This window comes from Helianthus annuus, chromosome 5, assembly GCF_002127325.2.
Source record: "Helianthus annuus cultivar XRQ/B chromosome 5, HanXRQr2.0-SUNRISE, whole genome shotgun sequence".
NCBI lineage: Eukaryota > Viridiplantae > Streptophyta > Magnoliopsida > Asterales > Asteraceae > Helianthus > Helianthus annuus.
The window spans coordinates 94,173,687-94,182,262 of NC_035437.2; positions in this window are offsets into that span (position 1 = coordinate 94,173,687).

Genomic DNA, 8,576 nt, shown 5'->3' on the forward strand with positions numbered 1-8,576 from the left:
CAGGTTCAAGATCCATCGGTTTACAATGGGCTTACATCTTCTTCATCTCACAACGGTTCTAGCGACTCTGCTACTGCGTCTCTATCATGTGAGAATGAGCAGGTTACAGTAAATGAGGATGAACGAGGAATAGTCACGCGAAACAAGGCTCGATTGGTTGTCAAAGGTTTCAATCAGCAAGAAGGGATAGATTACAATGAAGTGTTTGCACCAGTGGCAAGGTTGGAGGCAATTCGTTTGTTTCTAGCTTTCGCAACATTCAAGGGCTTCAAAGTTTAGCAACTTGACGTGAAGAGTGCATTTCTTTACGGGAAAGTCCAAGAAGTGGTCTATGTCTCACAACCAGATGGGTTCGTTGATCCAGATTATCCAGATCGAGTGTACAAACTTGATAAGGCTTTGTATGGGTTACATCAAGCTCCCAGGGCGTGGTACGAGACACTGTCTACACATCTGATCAAGAATGGTTTTGAAAGAGGTCAGATTGACAGTACACTTCTCATCAAGAGGAAGAAGGAAGATTTTCTGCTGGTACAGGTGTACGTGGATGACATCATCTTTGGGTCATCTGATGAAAACATGTGTAAAGAGTTCGAGCAGGTGATGAAGAGCAAGTTCGAAATGAGCGCTATGGGTGAGCTGTCTTACTTTCTGGGATTACAAGTTGAACAGAAGGAGGATGGGATGTTTATTTTGAGTCGGTTCAAAATGAATGATTGCTCTACTTTCAACACACCCATATGTGAAAATCACAATCTTGGCCCAGATCATGAAAGTATTGAAGATGTTGATCCTACTCAATACAGGGCAATGATTGGTTCTCTAATGTACTTGACTGCTTCAAGACCCGACATCAAGTTTGTCGTATGCTTGTGTGCTAGATATCAGGCTAATCCAAAAGAGTCACATATGAAAGCAGTGAAGCGGATTCTTCGTTACTTGAAGGGGAAACCTAAACTAGGGTTGTGGTATCCAGCTGATAGTGATTTGACGTTTGTTGCTTACACCGATTCAGACTTTGGAGGATGCAAGTATAACAGAAAGTCTACAACAGGTGGTTGTCAGTTCTTAGGAGGCAGGATTGTGTCTTGGCAATGCAAGAAGCAATCTTGTGTGTCTACCTCTACGTGTGAAGCTGAATATATTGTTGCGGGTAACTGCTGCTCTCAGGTTCTCTGGATACAATGGCAGATGCGAGATTACGGTTTGGATTTCACTCGTACTCCTATTATGATAGACAATAATGCCACAATTTCTATAACTAATAATCCCGTGAAACACAGTCGCACAAAACATATTGACATTCGTCGTCATTTTATACAGGATTGTGCTGAAAAGAGACTAATTGAATTACATTGAGTCGACACAGAAGATAACCTGGCAGATCTTTATACTAAAGCATTTGACAGGGCTCGCTTTGAACATTTAGTCGAACTCAACGGGATGAGGAATCCTGAATAACTGGTTTTTCATAAGAATTTTTGTAAATAGTTTACTGTTTTTCTCAAAAATCAAAAATAAAAAAAAAATATAGAAAACCACAAAAATACAAAAACATTAAAAAAAATCAAAAACATAAAAAAAGGTAGAAAATAAAAATTGAGTTATCCCTGTGTGAAAAAGAAGAGATGATAGTACATCCGCAAGTCAGACTGTCACACTAAAATTGAACCAAAATTGCTTAAGTGTGATAGCAGCTTCATCATATGATGTACCGGTAGGCAAAAGCATGAAATAATCAACTTACCAATGTGATATAAACATAAATGAACTGAATATGAGTGGGGAACACATCAGTGGTGTATGGTTTAATGACTTAATTCTTGCGTTGATAGATTGCCAAAATCTGAGGTTTTGGGTCTTTATACTGTTATTTCATCTGGGGATATCAGGGGTGTCCTTCTGTTGCATCCAGATACATGCTGACCTAGACACACCCAGGATATCTTAAAAGAGCTAAAAATGCCAAAACCTTGAAAATGAAGAAGCTCTCATAGAGAGTCATTCAAAAAGTGCAAAATGCATAAATTGTACCAAAAATGGTATTTGTCTTAGCCCTCGATAAGATATTTTGGTCTCTCTGTTGTACGGAAGTACTGACCTGTTCACCAATTATCTATCGTTGAAAAATAAAACGGATGAATTCAGTATACTCACCTACTACGATGAATCTTTGTGCATACCTTGATCGCGGGGATACATCCTGTTGTGGGACACGCTAATATTTCAGAAATAAAATTACCTTAACGTATCATACGGTAATGGTACTTGAAATGTTCATGCATTTTGTTTAAGTGGACAAACATACTGGTAATCGTCTTGAACTGTTTTTCACTAAAACATTACATAAAGAATTATCTAATTGTGTGAAACAGTTTGATTGTGCTGATATGATCTTCTTACCAGAGATTCTCACAAAAATAGAGTGTTTATTGTTTTTGTTATTTACTTGCTTTCAGAAAAATATAAAAATCCAAAAATAATGTATTTTTCTGTTTAAAATTCTTAATGTACGGAAAACTGTTATTCTTGGAGGAATTGTTACTGATAGGGGAGACGGTGTTAGAAAGTGAGTTCAAAATTTTTAAATCATGCAGGTTCTTGTGTGTTGAACAAAATGATGAAATTGAAAAATGCTTAATCTGTGATACAGTTTAACTATCTCTTGAAAAATAATAATTTATTTAACTTTGTTGAAAAATTCTTATGGTTTCTCGAGATGTTTGTTTTATAGTATACAGATTGAAGCGGTATGTTGCTGAGAAGTTGCTGTAAAGATGAGAGTTTGATTGGATGCATGGTAGAACCTCCTTTCTACATTGCAGACAAGATTGAAGAGTCTGGAGATTGCTTTACAAATGCTGAACTGGAGTTTACTCAAGTGCTAACGTGTTGAAGATTTGGTGATTGGATGCATCAGCTTAGGGGGAGTCTGTTGCTGACAGAAGCTAATGAAGCTGAAGCTATCCAAAGACCAAAGACAGTGCAGATTACATGAAGATTGCAAGAAGACTGAAGACAAAGTTTTTATGAAGCTATTGTCAAGGGGGAGTTTGTTGGTGCATATTCTGTGACAACAACTTAAATTTGGTCTTTAGATATCTTGTAATTAGTTATACGATACACAGTTAGCGGATTTAGCTTTGTATAAGTGAGATTATAGAGTTTGGGCTAAACTAAACCCACATTGGGTGATGGGGGACGAATTGGGCCTAGCCCATGTAGTAAACCCTAACCTAAGTTGTAAACCTTGTGTTATATAAACAAGGTTAGGCTTTAGCGTTTAGGTTAATCAGCTAAAAACAGTTGCTAGAGAGAATTCGTGAGAGCTTATACTGCTTGGACGAATTTGAGAGTGGTTAGGGTTTTGATTGATTGTAATTCTTGTGAGATTGATAATCAATAGAAAACCCGGATTGAAAGTGATTTCTGTTTCTACTCATTCTGCTATATTCTGATCAAGAGGATTTTGCACTCTTGACCGGATTGACAATTCTGTGAAAGATCCATAAGACTCATGGGGACCTACAAGATCCTTTCCAGGATCTTAAAAGGTCCAACATATCGAGGCGCTAGTTTCCCTTTCTTGCCGAATCTGACCACACCCTTCCAAGGTTATACTGTTAGGAGTACGTAGTCGCCGACGTCAAATTCAAGGGGCTTGCGTCTTCTATCGGCGTAACTTTTCTGTCTATTTCGAGCTTTCAACAAGTTGTCTCAGATTTGGAGAATTTTGTCAGTCGTTTCTTGCAGTAACTCGGGACCGGTTAGTTGCGAGTGACCGATCTCGTGCCATACAATCGGCGATCGACATCTTCTTCCATATAAAGCCTCGAATGGTGCCATTTGAATGCTGGCATGATAACTGTTGTTGTACGAGAATTCGACTAACGGCAGGTATTTGTTCCAACTACCACCGAAGTCTATGACACACGTACGGAGCATGTCTTCAAGAGTACGGGTCGTTCTTTCAGTCTGTCCGTCGGTTTGAGGATGGAATGCGGTACTTAAGTTAAGCGTCGTACCAAGAGCTGCTTGAAACGTTTCCCACAATCGCGAAGTAAACCGAGCATTACAGTCAGAGATGATGTCGCGAGGCGTACCATGATTACAAATGATGTTGTCGGTGTAGATTCGGGCTAATCGTTCTACCTTGTAGTCTTCCCGTATCGGCAAAAAGTGGGCTGATTTGGTCAGACGATCAACTATAACCCAAATGCTGTCATGACCTGATGGCGTGGGCGGAAGTTTGGTTATGAAGTCCATAGCTATACTCTCCCACTTCCATATAGCGATTGGCGGTTGTTCGAGTAAGCCAGAAGGTCTTTGGTGTTCAGCCTTAACTCTTGCACAAGTCAGGCAACTTCCAACATAGAGAGTGATATCCCGTTTCATGCCCGGCCACCAGTACTTATAGCGAAGGTCCTGGTACATTTTATCGGCACCGGGATGAATATAATATCGGGATTTGTGGGTTTCATCCATTAGAATCTTTCGCAAATCGGTCCGCTTAGGGATCCAAATTCGGTCTAGATAATAGAAGATCCCATTTGATTTGCTTACAAGCTGAGCTCCATCGTGATAGATTCTCTCCTTCTTCAAAGTGCGTTCATTAAAGCAAGCATGTTGGGCTTCGCGGATGAGGGTTTCGAGGTCGCGCTGGGCTTGGGTATTGCGACTACTAAGCAGATAACTCCGTCTGCTGAGCGCGTCGGCAACAACATTTGCTTTGCCTGGGTGATAACGAATCTCACAGTTGTAATCGTTAAGAAGTTCTACCCATCGACGTTGACGCACGTTAAGTTCCCTCTGATTAAAGATATGTTGTAAACTCCTGTGATCGGTGAAGATCATACACTTGGTACCATACAGGTAGTGTCGCCAAATCTTCAATGCAAAGACAACCGCGCCTAGCTCGAGATCATGGGTTGTATAGTTCTTCTCATGGATTTTGAGCTGACGAGATGCGTAAGCTATAACCTTGTCTCGTTGCATAAGGACACAACCAAGGCCAAGGTTGGAAGCATCAAAATAGACAATGAAGTCGTTGTTTCCGTCGGGTAACGTGAGAACAGGAGCATTGCAAAGCATATGCTTGAGGGTTTGAAAGGCAGACTCTTGTTCGGTTCCCCAAACAAAAGGCTTGTCTTTATGAGTAAGAGTGGTAAGCGGCACAGCGATTTTAGAGAATCCTTCGATAAATCGTCGATAATATCCCGCTAGTCCGAGAAAAGAACGAACTTCAGACGGGTTCTTAGGCGTAATCCAACTCTTAACTGCTTCAATCTTCGCGGGATCGACATGAATACCTTGATCATAAATAATGTGACCCAGAAACTGAACCTCCTCCAGCCAGAATTCGCACTTGGAGAACTTGGCATAGAGTTGATTCCCCTGGAGTAACTCGAGAACCAAACGTAGATGTTGTGCGTGTTCAGCTTTCGACTTGGAATAGATCAAGACGTCGTCGATGAACACGATGACGAAATGGTCTAGAAATGGCTTACACACGCGATACATCAGATCCATGAAAACCGCGGGTGCGTTAGTTAAACCAAAAGGCATAACAATGAACTCATAGTGGTCGTATCGAGTGTGAAAAGCAGTTTTGGGTATGTCTTCTTCCTGAATGCGTAATTGATGATAACCTGAGCGTAGATCAATCTTCGAGAAACACGTAGCACCTTGTAGCTGATCAAACAAATCATCGATACGAGGCAGGGGATAACGGTTCTTGATGGTTAGCTTATTCAACTCCCGATAGTCGATGCACATCCTGAACGACCTATCCTTCTTTTTAACGAAAAGGACTGGCGCGCCCCAAGGAGAGGTGCTCGGGCGAATAAAGCCTTTTTCAAGTAAGTCCTGGAGTTGGTTCAAGAGTTCCCTCATTTTGGATGGCGCGAGTCGATAAGGGGCTTTGGCAACAGCGTTAGCTCCATGAATGAGGTCAATACGAAAGTCGATATCACGACTTGGCGGTAGTCCAGGAAGATCATGTAACACCCCGAAAATGGCTTTGAGTCGATTTAGCTGGGATACCTGGGAAAAGTATCTTCCGAAAGAAAGCAAAGTGTGTTTAGCTGAACAAAATGACGAGAAGTTGGCTGAAGGATTTACTTGGGATGATTTCTGTACAGATCAAGACTTTACGGCCAAAAATACTTCTCATGCTTTCTTTGCTAATGCTTATGATTTGAAATGTGCAGAAAGATGCAGAAAAGTCATGGAAGCTGCTGAAGAGAGACAAAGAAAGAACAGAGAGGAGGCAGAAGAGGAAGAGAGATTGAAAGAAGAAGCAAAAGCTGAAAAATTGAGAAGAGCTCAATTTTTAAATTCAAGCAGGACAGTGAAAGAAGTTCCTGAATTCGAGATTAAAGTGGATGCTGAACCGGTCATGGTCAAAGAAAAATGCATGAACTGTGATTCGCTGATTAAGAAGAACAATGAACTTTTGCACAATATTCACAAGTTGAAAGAATCGTATGATACAATGAACAGAGAAATCAACAAGTACACAGATTCTGATGGTGAACAAGCTGAAGCTATGAATACTTTGAAGATAGCTTACCTAAGACAGCTTGATACGGCGAACTATAACATAAAGAAATGTGCAGATCTCGAGCTTGAGTTGGCAACACAAAAGATAGAAACTGAGAAAGTTAAGAAATTATTAGACAGTTACTCATGTTCTACTTTTGTTGTTGACAGGATTTATCCAGTGGTGAAAGATTTGAAGACATTTGAAGAAGTGAAGATATTTGAAGAAGAAAAATCCGTGACAAAAGATGAAGAAAAGTTGAAGAATTCTGGTAAGAAACCGAGTGTATCCTACAATAGATGTCCGCCCCCGGTCGAAAATGGATATTCACCTCGAAATCCAAATTCAGAAAGAGTCAATAAAGCAATCAATTTGAAATGGGAGTCTGGGCCATCGGATAACTTGCCAGAAAATATCGATGTCACATATACGTCATCCGACACTGATCATGAGTCAAAGTTGATAAAAAGTATGGTCGATCAGGTGTTAGACACAAATGACAATGAGGAATCAAAACCGAAGTCAAAACCCGAGTCAAAGTCTGGGTCCAGTGCGTCAAAGCCAACAGTTAAAAAGGACAAACGGGTTTATGATAAAGAGTTTTTACTTTCGAAATCTAATTTGAATGATGAATCAGTCAAAGTGGCCTATACTTTGAAAGGTTCTGACAAATTATATTCAGATGAAAGTTTTCCAATAAGAAGTGTCAGACTTGAAATGATTCAAAAGGTTTTCAAAATAATAGAAATTAATATTTCTGAAGTAAAAGATTTTAATCTTAATGGAAAACCTAAACAATACACTTCAAGAGATCAACAAAGAATCAACAAGAAAATGGGTTACAATTGTGGTTATAGTTTCCAAAAGAAACCAAACCATAATCGTAATTACAAAAAGAAAGGTCTTGGTTTTATTCCATAGAAAAACTATAAAAATGAAAAAGTTTATAAACCAAAAACAATGTTTGTTGCAGGAAAAACAACTGAAGCTGAAAAAGAAAATTCATTCAGAAATCAAACGAATCAAGAATTCCTTGCTAAGAAGCAAGAAGACATGAAGAAGAAGGAAGATCCAAAGAAGGTTGAAAAGAGATCTTGTTTTCAGTGTAAAGCTGTGGGTCATGTTGCGAAAGATTGTCCAAAGACATTTCGACCAAAACAAGAAGTCTCAAGAAAAATGAAAGAAAAAGTGGTTAAAAAGACTGAACTGTCAACCCGGAAGTTCACAGGCTTTGAGAATTCGACTTATGAAAAAGGAGAATGTTCAAAGAGTGCTTCCAAAAGAATAGACAATGCCACAAATCAGAAATGGGTTGTAAAAAGTTCAGGTAAAAAGTCTGGTGATGAATCTGATTCCATAAAATCAGAGGAGCCACATGTTGAGAAAGAGATTGTAAGAAAAGTTTCGAAAGTGGACGATGTGAATTTTCCGCCACTAAGTGCTAAAAATTACAAATCTAAAATTGGAAAAGTTGAAATTTCAAATCAGTTTTATTCTGACAAGAAGAAAATTGATGTTGAAAAAACTTTCAACGGAAATGTAAAACGCATCTTTTGAAAAATGGTCAGTGGTAAGGCCCAAAGCATTCAGGATTTTTATGCTTCCAAAGGATGGGTTTACAAGTCGGTTGAAAGGAAAGATGAAAACAATGAGGTTACACCCAAGGAAGGTCAGGCTTGGGTGGATATATTTTTTCAAGAATGAACACCTGACTTGCCGGAGATCCCAAGATGGTATTGTGGATCAGGAATCGGCATCCTTCTTAATCTGTGTTTGAAAAGTTGCAGGACTTCCCGGAACTCCCAGGTTTGTAAGCGAGGAGTAGGAATCGGCACTTTGAAAATTCAACCAAACGATGGTAATTGGTTGAAAAACATGTTTGAAAGTTTTTAGTTGTGGAATGGAGTTGATCTTACAAGTAGTTAAATCAAGGTCATTAAATTGAACTTGATTTAATTATCATTCAGGAAATTGGTAAACAATGTGATGATTTTGTCCCTTTTTACAAAAGGTAAAAACAACTAAACTTATTTTC